Source organism: Podarcis vaucheri (assembly GCF_965113315.1).
Source record: "Podarcis vaucheri genome assembly, chromosome: 13".
Lineage (NCBI taxonomy): Eukaryota > Metazoa > Chordata > Lepidosauria > Squamata > Lacertidae > Podarcis > Podarcis vaucheri.
The window spans coordinates 2,142,165-2,167,330 of record NC_138751.1 but is presented as its reverse complement, the minus strand read 5'-3'; the positions used below and the strand labels follow the sequence as shown (position 1 = coordinate 2,167,330).

Sequence of the window (25,166 nt, the reverse complement as noted above, 5' to 3'; positions counted from 1 at the left end):
CTAGAGGTGCCTGAAATTTCTCCTGCTTTTCCTGAACAATTTGGGAGGAAAGAGGAAGGGGAGAGAGTGGCTGAGTTCCCAAACCTGTTGTGCTGAGTTTTTTTTGGTTAGCCAGTTTCTGGAGAGAAAGAGAGAGAGAGAATTGTGGAATGGTAGAGTTGGAAGGGACCCCAAGGGTCATCTAGTCCAACCCCCTGAAATGAGAATGAGAGAGAGAGAAAGGAGAGAGAAAGGAGCGAAGGTGCCATCTTGTTCCACCCTGATGCTTTGGGTTGTCATGACCTTTGACAAGCCTGTAATATTTTACCTGGTATTTTTACACAATTATTTAGGCCAGGGATAGGTTAAAAAAAAATTCATAGCAAAGCTAAATAAATCACAGAGCTGAGCCTTGTCTCTCTACACACATGGAGACTCTTGTCTGCTGTCAGTTCTCAGCTCTCTTTTTTTTTTTAAAAAAGGTATGACCCCCCCCCCCATTCACTTACGAAAATGAAATAAAATAAGCAAAATCAAGCCACTTCCAGCCTGGCAGTGGAATTATAAAAACACAGCTTTCTAATCCATTAGATCTGAGAAAAGGGAACAGACTTTTGGTGGAAAATGCACTTCTTCAGATCTCCCCATACCCCACCAAAAAAACCCCCAAATCTAATGTTTTCTCAAGTAGCAAAAACGTTTAATAGTTACAGATGTGACCTGCGATAGTGTACTCCTATCCCCACCTTTTTCATTTCTGATACTTTCCAGATCCAGCAGGTTGGGTTGATTTTAGAGACTCAAGACGTGAAAATGGACCTTGCCCAACCTCTCATCTCCCACTGATTCTACTCAGTTAAAGAATTCCTTTAGGCTGATTAATTTTTCCTGCCAATAAAAGCAAAGTGGAAAGTCTGAGAGAGCCTGGAGAAGATTCCACAATGGAAACGGCATATCCTTAGGACTTGGCTTAGGTTCAAATGACTGTACTACGATTCTGCCACAATTCAAAGAGTGCTGATGAGAAAAACACAGGTGGGCGGAACTGCCTTGATGCCTTTCGTCCTCTCTTGACGTTTTTTTAAGAGGGGTGAATCTCCATCCTCAGCTCAACATTAGCTCCTTGCTGTGGCAAGAAGATTCTGGCCCTCTCTGGGCACTGGAGGACTCAAGAACTCTGTGGGCTTTATTCATAGCAGGTTAAACACAGGGTAAAGAACGTGATGTAAACTAGTGCCAGACATCATAATACGCTAAGTGTGACATGCATTGAACACCTCATGTTGGGGGGGGGCAGGGATAAAGTTATTTAGACATTGCCCACTTTCCCCCTTCGTAGAGCTAGTCAACAGAGCTCATTGTGGGGGGTGCCCCAGAAGACCAGCCAGTGTTGCTTAGCCTGTCCCCCCATCCCCAACTCACTTGGTAACCCTTTTTAAACTCACACGGATGTAGATCATGAAGAGCGCTTCCAGACTGCCGCGAAGGGCGCTTTCCGTCCTCTTGCGATAAGGAAATCATGGGGGAGCCCTTGCTTCAGTGCAGTGCTGCCTAACTGCCCTGCAAGCAAATTGGTGTGAATGAATGCTCAATAAACGCATTGTCTGGAAGCAGCCTAGGCCAGTGTGGGATTTTGTCAAAGCAATATCATTCTCATCCTATCGGTGGTCCACGTTCCCCCAGCCCACTTCCCCACCTGCCTCATCCTCTCCGCAAACGCCATCTCTTACTCCCAGTCCCATCAGGGTCCCCCTCCATATCCTTCCATTTGCCTGGCATCAAAACATATCCTCACTGATTACGACTTCTCTTTCTGCAGTCAGTGCTTTGATGGGAAACCTCAGCTGGGGAGGTCTGTAGGTTGAACTGAAACGATGTCTATACAAGCATTTTTAGTTGGTGTGTTTAAAATCTCATCTTTGCCAACCTAGTTGGGTTATGGGAGGGGGTGCAAGTCTTCTTCATATCCATCTCAGCACCACTGAACTCATCCTTTCTCTCACGTCTTCTTCCAACTAAGTGTAAATCCATTAGCCACAATTTCCTGTTAGCGTCCGCAAGACACGGCTGGACCGGTTGAGGCGCTGGCATGAATTAGAAACTAGGGTTGCAAACTGGGGAGGGGGGAGAAGGGAAGTATACAACACCACTGTAGGGCTGGGGGGAGGGAACCCAGTTGGGAGTCCTGGGTTTTATGTTCTTAACCCTTCCGATTTAAATATTTCACAAGATTGTCTAGCGTAGCAAGATGATGAAACTGCTTTGCAAAAATATTTATGCTGGGGATTCATGGGAGGGTATTTATATATTTAAAAAATGATGGAAAGAAAATAAAACTGTCACGCTGGGTTGCTCTTCTGAGGACTAGTTTCTTGCACTCAATGCTGGGTTTTCCTTTTAAAAAAATATATATTTACAGGAAATTATCTGCCACCAATTCAGTGTTTTGCAGCAAAGAATTTGCCAATCTGTGCACCCCTGTCCCAATTTTTATTGACATCTTCTGTTACGGTAAAGATTTCAGCAATGCACAGGAACCCCCGGGCATCATTGCAAAACTGCATTGATTCCAATGGATTTGTTTTTCTGCTTTGGACGGGGCTACCCAAGACCCAACGAACTTCCATGGAAAAGTGCTGTAGAAAGATTGGTGCCAGCTTCCTGATGGTTCATATGGATTCATCCTCTTAGCCACCTTAAAGGACCTGCTTCTGTTGAAGGACAACTGCCATGGACAGGAATAGCCATGGGCATAGCTAGGGCGGGGGACAGCTGCCCCCCAGATCAAGTAAAACAATAGAAATACTTAACCAACTGACCGATCACGTCAGTTCTGCCCTCCAAAAAAGTCCTGCCCTCCCCCCACAAAATCCTGGCTAAGTTCATGGGAATAGCCCTGCTTGCAAGCACCTGAGGAAATAATATTAATAGATATTTTAGAGGTGGTTGTCTAGTCATTTAGACGTGTCCGACTCTTCGTGGCCCCCTGGACCAGAGCACGCCAGGCACTCCTGTCTTCCACTGCCTCCTGCAGTTTGGTCAAACTCATGTTAGTAGCTTCGAGAACACTGTTTTTTATTGGAGGCACCTGCAAATCTTTACCTCTTGTAGGAATTGGCTGTGCAGCATCAAACCAAGTTTCATCTAGCCTAGACAGTAGCCAGCTGCCAGATTTTTGCCTCTATACAGGGGCGTACCCAGGGGTTGGTTACGTTGGCCCCCGCAAATGGCCCAGGCCCAGGGAGGTACGAAAAACACGCCTCTCTACTCTGGTTTGCAGCGACTAGGAGCCCGTGGCAAGGGCACAAGGGACAGTGTGTGTGTGTGTTCCAATACAGCTCCTTGCCGAGGGTGCAAGAGAGCCTAGCTATGCCTCTTCCTCTATAGCCTCCAAGGGGGGGGGGACACAGTTTTCTTCATCCCCATGTACCTGATATGAAGAGGTAGAGATTGCCTCTAGACCAGTTTAGCTAGAGAGGTCTGTCCAATGGCTGTTAGTAACCTTTGGACAGACCTCTCCTCCTCTACAAACATTTCACACAGTCCTTTTCTAAAGCAGCCTACGTTTAGTGGCCATCTTCACATCTCGTGATAATGAATTGTGCAAGTTAACTAACGTATTTTATCTCCTGATTTAAGCAGGGCTGTTTGGTTTTTCAAAATAATAATAATAATAATTATTATTATTATTATTTATTATTTATACCCCGCCCATCTGGCTGGGCTTCCCCGGCCACTCTGGGCGGCTTCCAAAAGAATATTAAAATACTATAATACATCAAACATTAAAAGCTTCCTGAAACAGGGCTGCCTTCAGATGTCTTCTAAAAGCCTGGTAGTTGTTGTTCTCTTTGACATCTGGTGGGAGGGTGTTCCACTGGGCGGGAGCCACCACCGAGAAGGCCCTGTGCCTGGTTCCTTGTAACTTGGCTTCTCTCAGTGAGGGAACCGCCAGAAGGCCCTCGGTGCTGGACCTCAGAGTCCGGGTAGAACGATGGGGGTGGAGACGCTCCTTCAGATATACTGGACCAAGGCCGTTTAGGGATTTAAAGGTCAGCACCAACACTTTGAATTGTGCTCGGAAACGTACTGGGAGCCAATGTAGGTCTTTCATGACCGGTGTTATATGGTCTCTGCGGCCGCTCCCAGTCACCAGTCTAGCTGCCGCGTTCTGGATTAGTTGTAGTTTCCGGGTCACCTTCAAAGGTAGCCCCACGTAGAGCGCATTGCAGTAATCCAAGCGGGAGTGGAGCATGCACCACTCTGGTGAGGCAGTCCGCAGGCAGATAGGGTCTCAGCCTGCGTACCAGATGGAGCTACGGAGCTGGTAAACAGCTGCCCTGGACACAGATTTGACCTGTGCCTCCATGGGCAGCTGTGAGTCCAAAATGACTCCCAGGCTGCGCACCTGGTCCTTCAGGGGCACAGTTACCCCATTCAGGACCAGGGAATCCTCCACACCTGCCCGCCTCCTGTCCCCCAAAAACAGTACTTCTGTCTTGTCAGGATTCAACCTCAATCTGTTAGCCGCCATCCATCCTCCAACCGCCTCCAGACACTCACACAGGACCTTCACCACCTTCACTGGTTCTGATTTAAAAGAGAGGTAGAGCTGGGTATCATCCGCATACTGAAGAACACCCAGCCCAAACCTCCTGATGATCTCTCCCAGCGGCTGCATGTAGATGTTGAAAAGCATGGGGGAGAGGACAGAACCCTGAGGCACCCCACAAGTGAGAGCCCAGGGGTCTGAACACTCATCCCCCCCCCCACCACTTTCTGAACACGGCCCGGGGGAAGGAGCAGAACCACTGTATGACAGTGCCCCAGCTCCCATCCCCTCAAGACGGTCCAGAAGGATGTTATGGTCAATGGTAGTTGGACACCAAGGCAATTGCAAGGGAAAGGACATCAAGCCTGTGGAATGCTTTTCTAGAAGTTAACCCTAAACCTCCCAGCTCTCTGTAAAAGCCCCCAAACCTGATTTTTGTTAGGTGTGGTTCATACTAGGAAGCTGCCGGTTCATATTAGTTGTATCAACGCTAAGTAGACTATAAGATTGTTCCTCTTTAACAGTCATGGCTCAGGTCTGAGGTATAGATACGCCCTCATGCAGACATAAGAATGGACCTGCTTGGTCTGGCCAAAGGGGGGGGGCATCTAGTCCAGCATACTCTCCTCGCAGTGGTCAGCCAGGTGCCCCGAAGGGAAGCCCGTAAGCAGGACCGGAGTGTGAAAGTACTCTCCCTTCTTGCGACTGCCAGCAACTGACCTTCAGAGGCGATACTACCTCCAAGGACCTAGCCACTGTGGCTAGTAGCCATCGGTGGCCTTATTCTCCTCCATTAATTTGTCTAATCCTCTTTTAAAGCAATCCATGTTGGTGGCCGTCACTCAAACTCTGTTGACCATTAGTTCATCTTGTGAAAGCCGCCAAAAGAGCCCACAGCCCCTTTCTCCTAGTGCCAAGAGACCACCTTTACTCTTCCAGGTAGAACAAGGTACTTGATGAGTTTAATTTCTAAAAAGGTGGGTGGGGGGATGCTGCTGGGACATTTGAGCTGTCCTGGAATCTGCCCTGTTTGGCTGTGCAAACCCTGTCTGATAAGTCCAAGATGTGAGGAGACAGGCTGCAATTGCTTGGTGATGTGGGAAACATGCTAAGAACAAGCTCAGAGACACTCTTGGTCTTATTTCACATGCGCCAAGACTCAAGACCCAGGCCCTGGGAAAGGGTTTCTGGGCCTAGTCTGCCTAGATTCACAGCCAAGCAGAATGAGATGCTGATCTCTCGTATCCCCTGACAATGTTAATAACTGGCTGCTCATTTTCATATTTGCCTGCTCAGCATGGAACGTGGAAAGCTCTTCCTCGAAGGTGGGGGGAGAAAGGGGAGGAGGGGAGGAAGACAAAGACAGCCCTGGATGAAATGCTGCTGGTGTTAAGATCTCACTAGGAACCAGAAAAGGGGGGGGGGAGTCATAGAATCCTAGAGTTGGAAGAGACCACAAGGGCCATCGAGTCCAACCCCCTGCCAAGCAGGAAATACCATCAGAGCACTCCTGACATATGGTTGTCAAGCCTCTGCTTAAAGACCTCCAAAGTAGGAGACTCCACCACACTCCTGGGCAGCAAATTCCACTGTCAAACAGCTCTTACTGTCAGGAAGTTCTTCCTAATGTTTAGGTGGAATCTTCTTTCTTGTACTTTGGATCCATTGCTCCGTGTCCGCTTCTCTGGAGCAGCAGAAAACAACCTTTCTCCCTCCTCTATGTGACATCCTTTTATATATTTGAACATGGCTATCATATCACCCTTAACCTCCTCTTCTCCAGGCTAAACATGCCCAGCTCCCTTAGCCGTTCCTCATAAGGCATCGTTTCCAGGCCTTTGACCATTTTGGTTGCCCCCCCTCTGGACACGTTCCAGTTTGTCAGTGTCCTTCTTGAACTGTGGTGCCCAGAACTGGACACAGTACTCCAGGTGAGGTCTGACCAGAGCAGAATACAGTGGCACTATTACTTCCCTTGATCTAGATGCTATACTCCTATTGATGCAGCCCAGAATTGCATTGTCTTTTTTAGCTGCCACGTCACACTGTTGGCTCATGTCAAGTTTGTGGTCAACCAAGACTCCTAGATCCTTTTCACATGTACTGCTCTCAAGCCAGGTGTCCCCCATCTTGTATTTGTGCCTCTCATTTTTTTGCCCAAGTGCAATACTTTACATTTCTCCCTGTTAAAATTCATCTTGTTTGTTTTGGCCCAGTTCTCTAATCTGTCAAGGTCGTTTTGAAGTGTGATCCTGTCCTCTGGGGTGTTAGCCACCCCTCCCAGTTTGGTGTCATCTGCAAATTTGATCAGGATGCCCTTGAGTCCATCATCAGTGGTTCTGAGATCACATCTGCCAGTTCTTTTAATACTCTTGGATGCAGTTCATCTGGCCCTGGAGACTTGAATACATCTAAACTAGCCAAGTATTCTTGTACTATCTCCTTAGTTATTCTGGGCTGTGTTTCCTCTGCTGAATCATTTGCTCCAAATTCTTCAGGTCGGGCATTGTTTTCTTTATCGGAGAAGACTGAGGCAAAGAAGGCATTGAGGAGTTCAGCCCTTTCTGTGTCCCCTGTTTGCATTTCACCATCTCCTCCTCTGAGTGACCCCACTGTTTCTTTGTTCTTCCTTTTGCTACGAACATACCCATAAAAGCCTTTTTTGTTGCTTTTAACCTCTCTAGCAAGCCTGAGTTCATTCTGTGCTTTAGCTTTTCTGACTTTGTGTCTACACGTGCTGGCTATTTGTTTGAATTCCTCTTTGGTGGTTTCCCCCCTTTTCCATTTTTTGTACACATCCTTTTTTAATCTTAACTCAGTTAAAAGTTCTTTAGATAGCCACCCTGGCTTCTTTAGGCACCTTCCATGTTTCCGTCTCATTGGTATTGCCTGATGTTGTGCTTTTACTATCTCCCTCTTAACAAACTCCCAGCCATCATGCACTCCCTTTCCTTTTAGTATTACTGTCCATGGGATCTCACCCAGCACTTCCCTAAGTTTTATGAAGTCGGCTTTCTTAAAGTCAAGAAATTGAGTCCTAGTATGCTTGGCTGCTCCTTTCCGCTGTATAGTAAACTTCAGAAGAGCATGATCACTCGCACCTAATGATCCTTCCACTTCTACCCCACTAACCAGGTCATCAACATTGGTTAGGACCAGATCTAAAATGGCTGTTCCTCTTGTTGCTTCTCCCACTTTCTGGACAATGAAGTTGTCTGCAAGGCCAGTGAGGAATCTGTTTGACCTTATGCTCTTGGCTGAGTTTGACATCCAACAAATATCCGGGTAATTGAAGTCCCCCATTACTACTATCTCCCTTTGTCGCAGGGAGAGAAGGAAGCATTTTTCTTCCTCATCCTTTCTTAAATAGTTAATAGTTCCAACCTATTCAAGGCTGGTCACATCACACTTGGAGGGTTGTGCCGCAGTCCTAGGGAGTTGAGGAGGTTAAACCTTAAACCATTAAGAGGGGACACAATAGTGGTCTTCTAATAACTGAAAGAAGGCTGATCGCCAAAGAATGGATTTTTTTGAATTCTGGTGCTGGATGAGACTCTTGAGAGTCCCATGGACTGCAAGAAGATCAAAGAAAATCAGCCCTGAGTGCTCACTGGAAGGACAGATCCTGAAGCCGAGGCTCCAAGACTTTGGCCACCTCATGAGAAGAGAAGACTCCCTGGAAAAGACCCTGATGTTGGGAAAGATGGAGGGCACAAGGAGAAGGGGACGACAGAGGACGAGATGGTGGGACAGTGTTCTCAAAGCTACCAACATGAGTTTGACCAAACTGCAGGAGGCAGTGGAAGACAGGAGTGCCTGGCGTGCTCTGGTCCAGGGGGTCACGAAGAGTCGGACACGACTAAATGACTAAACAACAAAGGACCTTTCTGGCTCCACTACTTGCAGGAACCCCTCCCACCCAAATGACTAGCACACCCCATCCCAAGGGAGAGACGGTCCAGTCTCAGAACACCTGAGGTTGTGTCAGCTGCTGGCCATCCGACCTGCCAAGGCAGGTTGCTCACTATGAGGAGTGTTTTCTCACATGGAGCATGCACAGAACAATTTGTTGCCTCTAATCACAAGAACACTGTGTGGTGGCGCTGAGGTTGGCATGACTCCTTCCTCCACAGGCAGCCTCCTGACGAATATCAAAAAGCAGGGCGGGGAAGGCAAGGGCGAAGATAAGGGAGTGGGAGATTTCACTCAACAGGAGTGCTTGATGCCCACACATCAACGCCTCACATCAAGGAGCTCTCTGAGTCACATCCACACACGCAGCCGCTTCCCCCAGCCTCACCCCAGAGCAGCTACACAGAGGCACTGCCTGCCCACCCACCCTCATCTGCACGTGCTGCATTAATAAATCAGGAAGAGTTTAGTCTTTGCAAAGCATGCAGCATGGGGGTGAGTTGTTGTTGTTGTTTGTTTGTTTATTCATTCATTTTTAAATATTTTCAAAAGCTTGCCAGTTAAAAATCAGCACAGTGAAAAAGAGGAGGGGACGTGGGAAATGACAGGGCTTGCCTGAGAAATTTCAGCTCCTGAGGCTGAACAGCAAATGATGTCTGTCTCTCCCTGCTCTACCACCACATCCCGGCCACCACCATACCACGACAAGGTGCATTTTTAATTAATTAATTTATATAAGTGGTACCTTGGTTCTCAAACTTAATCCGTTCTGGAAGTCTGTTCCAAAAGCAAAGTGTTCCAAAACCAAGGTGTGCTTTCCCATAGAAAGTAATGCAAAATGGATTAATCCGTTCCAGACTTTTAAAAACAACCGCTAAAACATGACATGAATTTTACTATCTAACGAGACCATTGATCCATAAAACAAAAGCAATAAACAGTCACACAATCAATCAATCAATCAGTAGCTGAACTGGGTTCCACACAGTCTCAAAAAAAGAAAGAAAAAAAGAGCCACAAAAACGTAAAATAAATAGCAAAAACAGACAGACCTCACCTCAGCGAAACACTCCAATCGGAAGCGTGGCACTCAAATCGGAAGTGTAACACTCAAATTGTCAGTGTAACACTCCAAATGGAAGTGTGGCACTTAAATCGGAAGTGTAGCACTCAAAAGAGAGCATGTTCAACTTCCGAAAAAGGTTCGCAAATCAGAAAACTTACTTCTGGGTTTCCAGTGTTTGGGTTCCAAGTTGTTTGAGTACCAAGGCGTTTGAGAACCAAGGTACCACTGTACTGCTCGTGTGCCAGAACAGCTTCTAGGTGGCATGCAACCATAATTAAAAACACACATTAACATTCAGGCAGCCTTAATTAAAACAGACAATAAAGCAAAGAGCTAAAAAGCATAGCAATTAAAACAGGTCTTCTAAAAAGCAATAAAACCACAAGTTTCAGGGGCATGCTTGCCTCATCCAACAGTGTCTTCAGGAGCCAGTACTGGCTGGATGGCGGCCAGTGCTTTTTCAGTCTTTCTGGGGGCACTCAAGGGTACGCAGTACAGGCACCTTCCCCCCCCCCCAGTAGAAACACTCTGGTTAAAAGTGTGGCAGTCACTGTAACAACTTCATGGGGAGTACAGTGGTACCTCAGGTTACATACGCTTCAGGTTACAGACTCCACTAACCCAGAAATAGTGTCTCCCACACTTTGCTTCAGGATGAGAACAGAAATCGTGCTCTGGCAGCGCAGCAGCAGTGGGAGGCCCCATTAGCTAAAGTGGTGCTTCAGGTTAAGAACAGTTTCAGGTTAAGAACGGACCTTCGGAACGAATTAAGTAATTAACCCGAGGTACCACTGTATTGGCACCTTTTTTTCCTATAAGAAAAGCACTGATGGTGGCACAGAATGCAGTTCCCAAGGCTGGCTACCTTTGTCCACCTGAGGCTGAAAGTCCCACCAACATCTCTCCCTGGGAATAAAAGCACTCCTAGCAATGAATTAAAACAGTGTTTCCCAACCACTGTTCCGCGGCACACTAGTGTGCCGCGAGATGTTGCCTGTAATGGTGGTGTGCCTCGAGATTTTTTTCATGAAACAAGTGTGCCTTTGCCCAAAAAAGGTTGGGAAACACTGAATTAAAACAACTGGCAGCCTGCTTCCCTTTCATGACACCCAAAGTCATCTGCCTGGGGCAACTACCTTACTCTGCCCAACAGGGACACCAGGGCATGTTGGATCTGAATGTGAGTTGCTACAGCCCGTTAATCCTCACAGGGGTAAACACCTGGGGGACAGACACAACTGTTAGGGGTCCGCCTCTTTTTATTTTTAATGGAAAGCTGGGGAAATATGTGCTATTTTAAGCTGTTTCAGTTGAACTACCCCTGCCCCATTCGTTGTAGCCCAATGCCGTCACCTGAACCCTGACTCTGCACCTCGCAAACACTCTGCTCACCTGCCCCCAAGATGGCTCAATTTCTGACTGCACTAAAAGTTATGAAGCCTTTTCTGCAGAAAGACCGTGAAGCTGAAATTTCCACAGCGACAAAGTGGACAAGAAAACTTAAGAGAAGCAACTTCTGGGGAAATAGGTCTGGGGTAACACATGACCAGCATGTGCCCAGGTTCTGGAAGAGGTGTCTTCGCTGCTGCCACCACTGCTGTGAATTCCTCCAGGAGGTTTAGGGGCTGGGAAATTTATTCGCAGCAGCAAAGTGTGAAGAGCTAAACAGTTCCTCACTGCCGCCTACTTCCTTTTGGTTATGAGAAAGCTGCAAACAGCCTGGCTCCTGACAACAAGCTGTAATTTTAATGAAGGAGGAAACAACAACAAAATATAAACCCTACAAGCTCATTCTCATACAAACACGGGGCTGCCCGCTGGTCAGAAAAAAAAGAACAGCAATCTGAAATAAAACCCATTCCATGCCCCCGCCCCAGTGCACACAACCTTTCCCAAATTCACAAGACTGGCTTTAAAAAGTCATTGTCTAATTATTTACATACCGCATTGGCCACAAGCAAATATGTGCTCAAAGTGGCTCACACAAAAATCACAAGTCTAACTACAGTAGTAATGCTGTAGTTAGAACACAATAAAGCAGATATCACAGCAATGCAGCACTAAGAAAATTAATAACCAACAATTCGCAGTTCATTTAAGAACATGAGAAGAGCCTGCTGGTCAGTGGCCGATATTCTCACAGTGGTTAAAAAGTTGCAAGCAGGATTCGAGCACATGAATCTTCCCTCCTGTGGTTTTTTCCAGCAACTGGTACTGTACTTGGAAGCATCACTGCCTCTGACTATACAGAGCAATAGCCGTTGCAGCTAGCAGCCATCAATAGCTCTCTCCTCCTCCATGAATTTGTCTAATCCTCTTTTAAAGCTCTCCAAGGGTGGAGAGTCCTCAACTTCCTGAGGGAGTCCATTCCACCGCAGAGCAGCTCTTGCTGTCAGAAAGTTCTTCATGATGTTTAGTCAGAATCTCCCTTTTTGTGACTCGAAGCCATTGGTTCGGGCCCTCCCTTCTGGAGTAGGAGAAAACAAGCTTGCTCCATCTTCCATGTGACAGCTCTTGAGATATTTGGCTATCCTATCTCCTCTCAGTCTCTTTTCCAGGCTAAACATCCCCAACTCCTTCAACTGTTCCTCCTAATGCTTGGTTTCCAGACCCTTGGTCGCCCTCCTCTGCACCCATGCCAACTTATCAACACCCTTCTTAAATTGTGGCGCCCAGAACTGGACACAGGACTCCAGGTGTGGTCTGACCAAGGCAGAATAGAGCAGAACTATTCCTTCCCTTGATCTGGACACTTCGACTTCTGTTGATTCAGTCTAATAGAATTAGCCTCCCCCACTGCATCACACTGTCGACTCAGTTAAGCTTGTGGTCCACTGACCCCTAGATCCTTTTCACATGGACTACCGGCAAGCCAGGTGTCTCCCATCTTAGTGCAGCTGGCTATTCCTGCCCAAGTATGTATGTTATAAATATGTATGTTAAACATGCATAAGGCAAAGGTAAAGGGACCCCTGACCATTAGGTCCAGTTGTGGTCGACTCTGGGGTTGCGGCACTCATCTCGCTTTATTGGTCGAGGGAGCCGGCATACAGCTTCCGGGTCATGTGGCCAGCATGACAAAGCCGCTTCTGGCGAACCAGAGCAGCGCACGGAAATGCCATTTACCTTCCCGCCGGAGCGGTACCTATTTATCTACTTGCACTTTGACGTGCTTTCGAACTGCTAGGTTGGCAGGAGCAGGGACCGAGCAACGGGAGCTCACCCCATCGCGGGGATTTGAACCGCCGACCTTCTGTTCGGCAAGTCCTAGGCTCTGTGGTTATCCCACAGCGCCACCTACGTCCCTTCAAAACATGCATACAGCTTACCAATAGGTCAAGCTGCAAATATCCATTAAGCAACTCTCTTATTCAGGCTCCTAGGGAATTGAGGGTGGGGCAACACAAGTGAAAGTAACCATCCCCTGATGGCATTCAAAGAATCTCTCACCTCTCACAGTTGTTCAGTTATTTTTAAAGTAATAAAACTTCATAGCCCAGACCTAAGAGCCGCTCAGCCGGGGAGGGTGCACAGTTCATCAGCTTAACAATATCTGAGCATGCTTAATTCCGGGCAGATGCACTCACAAGTTATTTATTTATTTATTTACAACATTTCTTACCCAACCTTCACCGTAAGGGCAGATAACAACATTACAGCATACAGACTGAAAAACAGATAAAGCTATTATAATTATAAAACAAAGCAACCCGCTCCGAATGGAACAGAACAGCATAAATCCAAAGAACAAGGTGGGTCCCGCAAAACAGAACATATCAGCCTATCAAAGGCTAGAGGAAAGAGCCACCTGCCAGGAGCAGAGATGGGGAGAGATATGGGACAGCCAAGCTAATCTGAGGCACTAAGGTCACATCCACACCACACATGTGGATCTAGAATTGGCCTCCACAGTCACTTCTATCGTCCAAATGGAAGTGCAAGGCTTTCCCCCAAAGAATCCTGGGAAATGTAGTTTACTCCACACAGAGCTAGTTCCCAGCATCCTTAACAAACTACACTTCTCAGGGTTCTTTGGGGGAAGCCATGTGCATTAAATGTACAGTGTTTGGCTCCACCTCTTCCTGAATTGATTGCATTCAAATGGGTCCTTGGGTGGGAGGCCCGTATTGGCTCACAGGCAGCCCCCTCCCCAAGGGGAGATCCAGACCCAGGGGGACAGCCCTTGGATCAGGCCCAGAGGCCATCCCCACGTCTTCCCTGTCGGAGGCCCTAGGAATGCCATTCACAGCATGAGGGCTTAAGTCACCTGCTCATCTTTCCGAGGCGTTTCCTATCATCCCTCAGCGATGCCCTTCTGCATAGCAGAAACAGGCCATTCTCTACACAAAATATGAAGCAGACACACACACACACACACACACACACACACACACACACACCCTGTGACCAGAAATGACAACATCCAGAAGCCAATGGGGGAACATTTCAACCTGCCAGGACACTGGATAAATGACCGTCAAATAGCCGTCCTGCAGCAAAACAACTTCAGAGGGAGACTGAAGCTCTGTGAAAGCGCTGGGTAGATGAAGTGTTTCAGGGCTATCCAAGTCAAAGGATTTTTAGCACACTCTTTGTTGTAATTGGCTTGTCCGTGCCAGGATCAAGAAATGTTTTGTGAATTACCACTGCTAAGTATGAGATTATCACTGCCTGCAGTCTCCCCACATTTCTTTTTTCCTCTGACCTCACTTTTTACAACCCCCACCCTGCAGCAAAACCATATGGTTTATATACCTATGACTCAGGATGAACCTGATGAAGTGGACTCTGGTCCAAAAAAACCCCTTATGCCATAAGAAATTTGTACCAGTCTTTTAAGATTCCGCAAGACCGTTTGTTGTTTTGGCTGGAAAAGAGTCACACAGCTCCTCCTGTGGAAATTAAGAACTTTGCAACTTGTAAGAACCGGTACCTTCCTCTTCCCTCCCCATACTTTCCCATCACATTTGTGGTCGTGCCTTTTACATTGCAGTTGTTAGAGACTTCAGAATACAGACCAGAATGGAAAAATCCAGGCAGCAATATTTTAATTACAAAAGTTTTATTGACTTTGGTTTATTTGTCAGACAAGCAAAGCAAAGGGGTGCATTCAGCTGCCAAATGAGAGAAAATGCCCCCGAACACCAGGGGCAAACAGTTTTTATCCCCTTAGGCAAAACAATGGTTCAACCCTTGACCCAGCCCTCAAACATTCCCCTTTATGCATATTCATTGAAGCTCAACCAATTAAATAATTGATGTTGGTCTTTCGGTTCCAGACTGCATTATACACTAGGTGGCGCTGCGAGTTTAAAATCTTTCTGACCCCTTTTACTGGTTAAATGCTCCTTGACCCCCTCCTCTTTTGTGGTTTTAACAGGTTGCTCGGCTTAGAACCTTGTGGTGGGCTAGACATCCTGGGCAAACGAACAGTTTCTCAGAACAGCTCCAAAATCCCCTGACCGCATCCTCTTGCAAACTCGCTGTGTTGCAAAAATATTGTTTTTGCAAGCAGGGGAGAGAGAAATGTCTTTTTTAGCTTTCAGCTTATAAAATGGCTCCACCCTGGCTCTCCAAAGTGGACCCAGGTGGACCCCTGGTCCTCACTCCTTCATTCCCCCCCTTTCCATCATGAAAATGCCGACCGATTATGGTTCTGCATTTTCATTTTGATGGACCTATAGGTACCACATCATAGAGAGCCAGGACATGCGTACATGTAGCTGCATTGACCAATGGCGGAACGGTTAAGTGGCAGTGGGAGGAGTGGTAGTCCACTCGTGGCATCTGTTGGGGTGACTTATTGGCAGAATGGGTTACCACTTTAGCCACTTGTAAACACCTAGTGTAGGGGTTATGGACGCCCCACTCAGTCATTAGACGGGAAAAGTTGGCATGGGAGACCAGGGAACTCTTTCCCGCTTTGGCCAATGCCAGCAAAAATACAGGAGTATCCAGAGAAGTAGGGCAGTACATACCACGCCTACCCACCAACCCCAATATTTCCATAGTTCCTCCCACCAATACTCGGGGGCCATTCCTAATGTTCTTTTACTGCTGAAGGGCCCACTGATATTCGTATTCAATTATTCGCTGGGCCTCAGGGGTGACTCTCCACCTTTTTGCTGAGGCACCCACTATATGGAGCAATTTCCCTAGAATCCCTTGTGGGTGGACTGGGCCCTCGTGTTGTCTCCTCAAGAGATTATACCCAAAAGGGGCTTCCCCCTCTTCATATATCACCATGCACCCACAAGAATATATCCACCCCTGCAACGGCCTGACACACGGGGTGACTATATCAAGGGGTTCTGGTCCCAATACCAAAAGTCCTAGTGGTGCCTCTAAATTTGCTGGAGAGCAAGTTTCTACGTTGGGGACCCTGCCTGCGGGCACCCCTCCCATCCAATTCTTCCGGAACTAGGTGCCCTGTCTGTCTACTGGGCGGCAACTCTTATGCAGCCACAAGAATACCCTGCCACATTCAAGGGTATTAGGTGTGGAGTTACCAGGCCCAGTAGTTCAGGTAGTATTCTGGGATTTAGGGAGGCTTGAGCCACTACGACAACCACAGGTGGGGCTGCAGAACTTACAGGCACCTGTTCAGTAATTTTAATGTGCACCTGATTATCAAATGGGGTTGGTACAGTGCTCTACCCTGCAACCAGCAGGCTATTCTCCCACAACTACAAGAGCGGTCGACCAATCCTGCAGCTCCCCGGAGGAGCCACATCCAAGTGCGCTGGGCAATGCAGTGAATAAAGAGCCACAGTGGGAGAGTGGGATGCTGTACTGCGGCCGCCCTATTGAACCCTCGTTCCCAAGAGCCTACGAGTATGCCGTCTCTTACCACCGGCAAGACAAACCAGTCATAGCAGAGGTCAGCAGGCCAATAGGGTTGGTATGGTTCGGTAGGGTCAGGGCAATAAGACATTAGCAAGTCAATAAAGAAAATAAGAGAGAAAAGAGAAAGTCTTTGTAACTGTCCTTGTGATGATTAGTCGCAGGATCTCGTTGCCCGTGGCCTAACGCTTTTTCCCTGGTAGCGTCAGACACAAGGTGATGATCAACTTCAGAGGGTCAGCAGGATTTCTCTTGCAAGTCCAGACACCCTTCTTCAGATGCGTGTGATGTACCCAGGGGATCACCTCGACTACTTTCACTGCAGTTGGGGATGAGGGGGTCGCCAGACGCTGTCACCCAGAGGAACTGGTGAACCGGCTCAGCGAGACTGCCGCGGGACTGCAGGTGTACGCTCGAGGGAATACCTGGAAAGGAAGCAAACACACACACACAACAAACACAGGGATTGCACTTGTTCTTGGGTGATGTGATCTCCCATCTGCCCCAAACTGGCGGGGATGTCTCGGACGAAAGGGGTTGGCCTGCCATATAGAAGTTCAAAGGGTGATAGTCTCAGTCTCTTGGTTGGCGCACAGGGCACAGTTTTGGGATATAGCAGCAGTTAGTTATAGCAGCAGTTAGTTGAGATAGAATATTCTCCCAACGTGTGCTTTAGCAGCTGGGCCTCCCAAATGGGTGGACTCGTGGTAATTCTTTACAATTGTGCTGGCCAGATGTTGGGGCACAAAAACACGGCTGTCTGGTCCTTCCTGGAGCGTTGCTCCTTCTTGGCTGGTCCACTGCTGTTCATCAAGGGTGTAACGTGGTTCCACATCGTCTGGAGTGAGTTCTGGGATTATTCTTTTGGCATAGCAGGCATTTCCTGGAAATCTGGGCCGCCAGTTGATAAAGGTTGGCTATATAGACATACTTCTCCAGCTGCTTGGTTGTGGCATCTAGCCTCATGTGGGTGGATACATAGTATCTGGTTTGTCAGCAGTGCTCAAGATCCCTTCTGGGACCACTGTTCCAATAACTGAGGCGGGGCCGGTTCCCGGGCTGCTTCCTTGGCCACTCTGTCTGCCAATCGATTTCCTCTGGCCACTTCTCCTGGTCCAGTCTTGTGTCCATAACCTCAATGCAATCGTGCGTCTGCTCCTCACCTTCTCCTACCGGCAACAGGGTAGCTGGGTTGAGGGCGGTGGTGACCACTGGTGGAGGTTTCAGAGCTGCCTCACAAGCTGCATTATCTGCTTTCCGGTTGCCTCTGGTGACCATGTCCCAACCTCTATCATGGCCTTTGCAGTGCATGTTTCTAGTAACGTCTCAACTTCTGGAACGTATGGGCGCCATGCGCATGCAGGGTTAAGAAGGCATATTTAGAATCAATATAGATGTTAGCCTTGCATCCAGCTGCCAATTGCATGGCAATGCCTTTCGCTGTTGGACTTCACCTCAGAGGACAAATAACTCTTGGAGACTTTGGCCTCCTCAGAACTCTTGGAATGGCTTGCCTGGCCTGCACCCCCACTTTTGGGTGCTCCATTGCCTGAGGAACAGCTTGCAACTGCCTTTTCAGCCTTTCTCCAACACACAGTGCATCACACAGATGCGTTGAACCGTAGAAACAACTTCCCAAAGCAGCCTCAGCCCCCTCTGGGCTTGGTACTCAGCCCCCTCTGGGCTTGGTCTCCACTGCAGCCTGACATGCCGTCTTCAATCCCTGCCACGCAACCCAGGGCTTCTCTAGAGCATCAGCCACGTCTCCTTCACAAGCCTCCACTGCGCCTGTAAACTTCTTAATGGGCTGGGCAAAGCCTGTTTCAGCCTGTGTACTTTCCCATAGTTGCTTTTCTGCCAGCCAGTAATACATGCGTTTTGACCAGGCTTCCCAATTGGCTCCATGCAGCCTTTCACAGGGGTAATTCTTATGGCCTTACTGTTGCTGAACAGGCATCTTCCTCCCCCTTGGCCGCGGGTCTCTGAATGGCTACGGCGGACCCCTCGGGTCCCTGGCCTGTGAGCCATTGCTGTGCCTAGCACTGCTGCCTTTTCTTTCCTCCACTGCTTTTTCTCCCTCTTCTCAGCCTCTCCTCTTTGTTCAAACACCTTCTAAACGATGGCCATGACCTGAAATCTGGACATGCCCTGGAACCCAGGCTGTTTTTGGATTTTGGTTCTAATGTCCTTTGCACATTGTCCTATGAGGGAGGCATTTACCATTAACTCATGTGCAGGGAGTTCAAAGTCAAAGGGGGTCCAAATTCTGTATGCCTCCATCAGGCGTTCCAAGAAATTCTAAAGCCTGTGTATTAATTCTCCTCCTTTCCTCTGAGGTAAAGAGAGTGCTCAGCAATTGCTGACAATCTGCCCAGGTAGCCTCATGCGCTGCAAATATAGAGGACCGCAAGTCCACAACTGCCTGGGATGGTAGTGAAGGGGACATATTGAAGGGTGAACGGAGGCGCAGGGAGTGGCTTGTCCCAAACTACACGAAGGGGGGGTCAGGACTTCTGCTTCTCCTGCCTCTGCGGTGGACCTGGACCGCTTTATGTGCTCCCCCAATGCTTTGCCTCAAATATTGCAATAAGCTTCTGCAGCTTCTCGATACATAGTGGTCAAACTTCTGTATTTGTTCATCCTTTCCCTCAATTCTTTAAGGTTGGGGTATATTTTGTTCAGGATCTGGTCACTGGGCTCTGCCTCGTCTACATCTGGGGTGTCTGGCAGCCCCCCTTTCCCGCTTCGGCTCCTGGGGGCCACATATCGGGGCGGCGGTGGAGCTTTGGGGATATGGGGCTGTCCCTGTCCTCCCAAGGGGGCCACCACGGCACTTGGATCATATGGGGGTGGGGCCAGGACCTTTGCCTCGGATCCCTGGTAAATGGGCTTCTTGAGGCGTTTTCCTGCCTGTGCTCCTTAATTTTGAATTGATCAGTCTTATATTTCTTCAGCCAGGGGGGTGGGGGGGTTTCTCTATTATCACGTGAACCTCTAGAACTTCATCCATGTTCACAAACTCATGCAAGTTAAATGGAGAAAGTTCTTCTTCCTCTTTTAGTTTTATGCAGTTTTTTTGTGTTTTGTTTTTTTTTTTTCATCTGTTCCCTCATCCTTTTTCTGTGGCAACTAACTTGTCAACTGTGGTGGCCACAAAGATGCAGGTCTTCTCTTGAGGTTTCTCTGCCTGAGTCTCAAACCAGGGGTCTGCTGCAGTGTTCTCTGAGACACACCTGAGCACTGAGCCATCCAGCTGGTGCCTGGTTAAGGACACCAATTAAATTGACCTCCCTGTCTCAGCTATAACTGCTATAGGTCTAAAACCATTTCGTATTCCCTAGCCATAGACCACCTCTCACTGGTCATCAGAGAAACTAGGGCACTACTGGTGGTTTCCCTGATGTGTTCCAAACTGCCGCTGGTCACATAGATACCCAGCTCTTCCCTAGCTAAGTTCTGGGATTTAGCTTGCCCTCCCTGGTCAAGCTGTACTTACTATCAAACTTACAGCTCAGCAGAGAACCCTCCAGCTCTGCCTGGCTGAACTCTTGCCTTCATTGAGGTCCAGAGATCTGAAAGCTTTGTATGCACTCTGGTTCTGTATATTAACTTGGATAACCTAAGGGATCTCTGGAGCGATCCCCTCCATCGCTCCCAAATCTGAATCTGAGTCTGAAACTCTTCTCTAAGTAACTACTCAGCCTCAAAAGATACTCCTTGTTGCCCTGTCCCAGCTAGGGCCCCTATGTTTCTTCCCAGTTCAATGCTGTGTCCAGTCCAGTTCACACATAGTGTGTAAGCGTTCTGGCGTCATCACAACGCCATAGTTTCCGCTGAATCCTTTTTTGAAATTGTTCAGCATGCACTTTAGGGGAGTTATTAGACCTTTTGAGCCACTCCCTCCCATATTTAATATGGCCCTTGTGCAGCGTCCCCAAACACCAAACAAACACACATAAACTTCCCAATTTTCCTCGCCCAGTCGAACTCGCGCTGCTGGGAAGCGCAATACTTATTGGTTCTACCCCAGGGGAATACCCTGGGGTTACACATACACACGCACCAAGTGCCTCTTTCACTGGACGCTGCACCACACAAACTAGCCTCCCGGTTCCCCCCCCCCCTTTTTCCTTTTTGCCTTCCTTTAAATCCTTAAGCGTGGGTGGGTATCAGGGGCCAATCCTTCCCTTACTGCCACCAAACACGCTTGGGCATGTGATCAGGATGCCCCTTCCCCTTTTTAATTACAAGGGGGTCTCTGTCTTCCTCTGTCCCCAGGGCCCTTTGTCATGTACTCACCAGCCGGCTGGACTCTGCCCTGTCCTGTCAAGCTCGGTCCTTCAATCCATTGCCTTCTCTTCCAGGATCCAGCAGAAGGGTCAAATTGGCTTCGCCCTCCTCCGAAGAAAAGCCTCGGTGGCGCCAGGATAAGCGGCCTATTGGCCCTTCCCCTGTGTCCTGCCTAGAAAAGGACAAGGGAGCTGCCTTCTGGTCTTTTTGAGGACTTAAGGTCCCTATCCGAGTCACGCAAGCACCAGAAATGTTAGAGACTTCAGAATACAGACCAGAATGGAAAAATCCAGGCAGCAATATTTTAATTACAAAAGTTTTATTGACTTTGGTTTATTTGTCAGACAAGCAAAGCAAAGGGGTGCATTCAGCTGCCAAATGAGAGAAAATGCCCCCGAACACCAGGGGCAAACAGTTTTTATCCCCTTAGGCAAAACAATGGTTCAACCCTTGACCCAGCCCTCAAACATTCCCCTTTATGCATATTCATTGAAGCTCAACCAATTAAATAATTGATGTTGGTCTTTCGGTTCCAGACTGCATTATACACTAGGTGGCGCTGCGAGTTTAAAATCTTTCTGACCCCTTTTACTGGTTAAATGCTCCTTGACCCCCTCCTCTTTTGTGGTTTTAACAGGTTGCTCGGCTTAGAACCTTGTGGTGGGCTAGACATCCTGGGCAAACGAACAGTTTCTCAGAACAGCTCCAAAATCCCCTGACCGCATCCTCTTGCAAACTCGCTGTGTTGCAAAAATATTGTTTTTGCAAGCAGGGGAGAGAGAAATGTCTTTTTTAGCTTTCAGCTTATAAAATGGCTCCACCCTGGCTCTCCAAAGTGGACCCAGGTGGACCCCTGGTCCTCACTCCTTCACAGTCACACAGGTAGGGATTTGATTGTTTTTTTAACATGCGCATCGTGCTAATAAAGTTTAGAGGTTTTGTTGTTGTTGGCATCTGTCTGTCTCAAGAGACAATGGAAAGCGCCTCCAGGTGTGAAGTCAAACTGCTGTGCTAGCAGCACTGAAGAGACCTCTGCAAGATGCAAGCCTGGGCAAAATTGGCACTTTTACAAGTTTCACGTAATGCCGCCACCACATCTGTAAGAACTTTAGTGTAGCAGCACCAACACTTTGGAACTCCCTTCCTATTGATATCAGATAGGCAACCTCACTGTTCTTTTCGGCGCCTGAATACATTCTTAATTTAGACAAGTCTACCCAGTTGTGTGGGTGGCACTGTGGGTTAAACCACAGAGCCTAGGGCCTGCTGATCAGAAGATCGGCGGTTCGAATCCCCACGACAGGGTGAGCTCCCGTTGCTTGGTCCCTGCTCCTGCCCACCTAGCAGTTCGAAAGCACATCAAAGTGCAAGTAGATAAATAGGTACCACTCCGGCGGGAAGGTAAACGGCATTTCCGTGTGCTGCTCTGGTTCGCCAGAAGCGGCTTAGTCCTGCTGGCCACATGACCCAGAAGCTGCACGCTGGCTCCCTCGGCCAATAAAGCGAGATGAGCGCCACAACCCCAGAGTCGGCCACGACTGAACCTAATGGTCAGGGGTCCCTTTACCTTTACCCAGTTGTGTAGAAAGCTTGCATGAGTTTTACTGTACTTTGAGGTGTCCAAACTTTTTCAAAGAGGGCCGGATTTGATGAAGTGAAGGGCCATGGGGGCCAACCAAAGGGCCAACCACAGTTTTTGACCTTTTGAAGTTGTTGAACTTTTTTTTAGGATTTTACCTCAAAATCAATAGCCCCCTCCCCACACTCACAATTTAAAGGCCATAGATTGGGGTGCCCAAACTTTTTTCGAAGAGGGCCAGATTTGATGAAGTGAACATGTGTGAAGGCTGACCAAAGTTGTTGAGCTTCTTTTAGGATTGAAGTTGTTAAGGTTTCTTTAGGATTTTACCCCAGGAAATAAACTGCCACAGGGGACAGATTAAACCGACCGGTGGGCCAAATTAGGCCCCCGAAACGGACTTCGGACATGCCTAGTTAGTCTATTCTCTTTTGGCTTTCAACTTTCAGTGTATTTTAAAATATGGCTTTCAATGTTTTAACTTTTTGTAAACCACTTTGAGTTTTTTCCTTAGCAGCCAAGGAGTCTATAATTTTTTAATATAACAAATAAACAAAACAAACAATTAAAAGTGGATTGCCCGTTGCTCAGGGCAACATGTTTTTTAACGGGAAGACAGCAAAATAATGTGGGAGGTGTGTCCCACCCCCAATTTTTTTTTTTTACCTGTAAGCTCACAAAGGCTGCTGGGATACAGTGCAGTCAGTTGGGGCAGTAAAATGTGGCTGGTCTTGCAAGCTATAAAATGGGTTCGTCGTTCAAGTGTTATCAGTTCCACCATTCCAGGAAAGGCCCTTGAAAAGAAAAGAAAAATGGCTGGAGGACATCCATGGCAGGGACATGATTTGAACCCGTTCCTTAGCAAATTCCTACCCATCTGAGATCCCCCAATTTTGTTAGTGACAGAGAGAGTATATAACATATCGACACAGTGGTGGGATGTGCAAAAAAAAGGTTAAACCTCCCTGCCCAGCCCAGCGCCATGACAGAAATACAAATCCCTCCCTTCCTTTTTTTTTAAAAAAATATTTTTATTGCTTTCCCCCCCAGATAGATATGTGCAGTCAATTTATACAAAGAAACATCAACAACAAAGAAAAGAAAAAAGAAAAAAATGGATCATTTCAAAGCTTATTTCAGTGTTCTATCGGACTTCCCCACATCTCCCTCACAATGCATTCTTAACAATAAAAATATCAGCAAATTATGACCTTGTTTCATGCGTTTCTTTTATACTTTCAGAAGCTTACGTTTTAGTTTAAATTACTTATTGTCAATAAGTATATCATTTTATAATATCATTATAATATCATTTTAAACATTTAAACATTGGTCCTTTCATTATTTATTATTTAGTTTCATATGTCATCCACTCTCATTGCTGGAGCTAATCTTTCCAAATCATGCGAATTCTTAAGATTCATATAATTTATAAAGCTTTTGCAAATAGTCCTTAAATTTTTTCCAGTCCTCCTCGATTGTTTCTTCTCCCAAATCTCGGATCCTGGCAGTCATCTCGGCCAATTCAAATCCCTCCCTTCCTCCCTGCTCATTACATTGACAATTTAATGGGTGGCCACACTCTGCCACGTGGCCCCCGGATGGCTTAGTCACGGGTGAATGTGGCCCCTGGGCTCAGTAGGATCAGGCAGCCCTGCTTTGAAAGGACACCGGAATTCATTTTAAAATCCATCACAAATGGGCTTCATTTTCCTCTGGGTTGTTTTCCATTTTGCTCATTCCCCTGACACGATTCTTTGCTTGAATCAGATTTTCTACTTCTCTCTCTGAAGTGTATAAATATGCAATACTATATATATATCTCTGTAGGAAATACCCCGTTTCCTACAGAGCTTGTGGTTTCTGCTGCGGTTGCTCCCCTTCTAAAACGAACTTTATCAGGAATTTCCTGCTGTTTGGCGATTCCCCGGTTTAACTTCCTTCTTTCCCTTTTTACGCTTTGGGCAAGCTCTTGGTTCCCTGCTTTGCTCAATCATTTGATTTTTCTGCAAGCTATTAGGGGCAATCAGCCTGGTTTTCCTCCTGCTCACTCTATTATTTTATTTTATATCCTTCGTGTTTGCCTCACTCCTGTCCTGGTCTGATCCAGCAGCCATGCCCTTAATCGTGGCTATTATTTTTATGGTAGAAAATGGCAGTTACAGGTGCCACATTGGAAAGAAATCCAACAGCACACGCTGCCTATTGACATCAGGCTGCCCTCTTTTGGGCACCTGCTAAAATACATTTTTTCCAGGCAAACCTGCCCAGATATCATAGACATGTGTTACCATCAGGCTATTATTACCTTAATCCTAGCTTTATATGCATGGGGGGGGGGGAATGTTTTAAATAGTTCTCTTTTTTTAACCGGTTTTGCTAATATCTGTTATTTTTAATCAAAGGATGCATCAACTTTCTTAAATAAATTAAGTTAAACGGCAGAACTGGAAACATTTGAGCAGAAAACTTCAGTCGTAAAATGGGCGAAACTGAATTCTGAGGTAAAAATCTGAGGGGGTCACGTGGCCTTTTGGGCGGGAAATACTCGCAGCGCCCGTCCTCTGGCAAAGGAGACGCTTGGCGAAGGAAAAAGGCGGGAACAATCTGCGCATGCGTTACCAGAGGGGGGGACTCATCGGCCGGCGACTCATCGGCCGGCGAAGTGGAAGGAGACGGTGCGCCTGCGCACTGAAAGCACGTGAAGCCCCCTTCCTCCCCGCGCGGGTTCAGCGCTTCCCTCGGCTTGGGAAGCCGGAGCACGCGCAGACGAGGCGAGCTTCCCGGCGCGCCTGCGCGTAGCGGTTCAGGGGGCGGCAGCGGCGAGAGCGAATGGGGTGGGATCGAAAGGTCGCCGGGAGAGGGCGGGGCGGGGCGGGGCGGGGCGGGGGGAAGCCCCAGCCGGAGGAGAGCGGAGCATGCGCCGTGCGCGGCGGGGGGCGGCT

The 25,166-nt window shown here is 47.7% G+C and overlaps 1 long non-coding RNA gene across 3 annotated transcripts; it reads right to left on the bottom strand.

Annotated features, from left to right (window-relative positions):
- Positions 1-657: 657 nt before the first annotated feature.
- LOC309518135 lies at positions 658-24,803 on the bottom strand. Of its 3 annotated transcripts, none has more exons than XR_014213342.1 (3): positions 24,530-24,803; positions 22,888-23,015; positions 658-2,063 (listed from the first exon to the last, which is right to left on the bottom strand). It is a non-coding gene; the product is annotated as an uncharacterized lncRNA (long non-coding RNA). The 3 variants fall into 3 exon arrangements; XR_014213343.1 differs by having other exon boundaries at positions 22,888-23,037; positions 24,530-24,801; XR_014213344.1 differs by lacking the exon at positions 24,530-24,803 and having other exon boundaries at positions 22,888-23,214.
- Between the last annotated feature and the right edge of the window lie 363 nt (positions 24,804-25,166).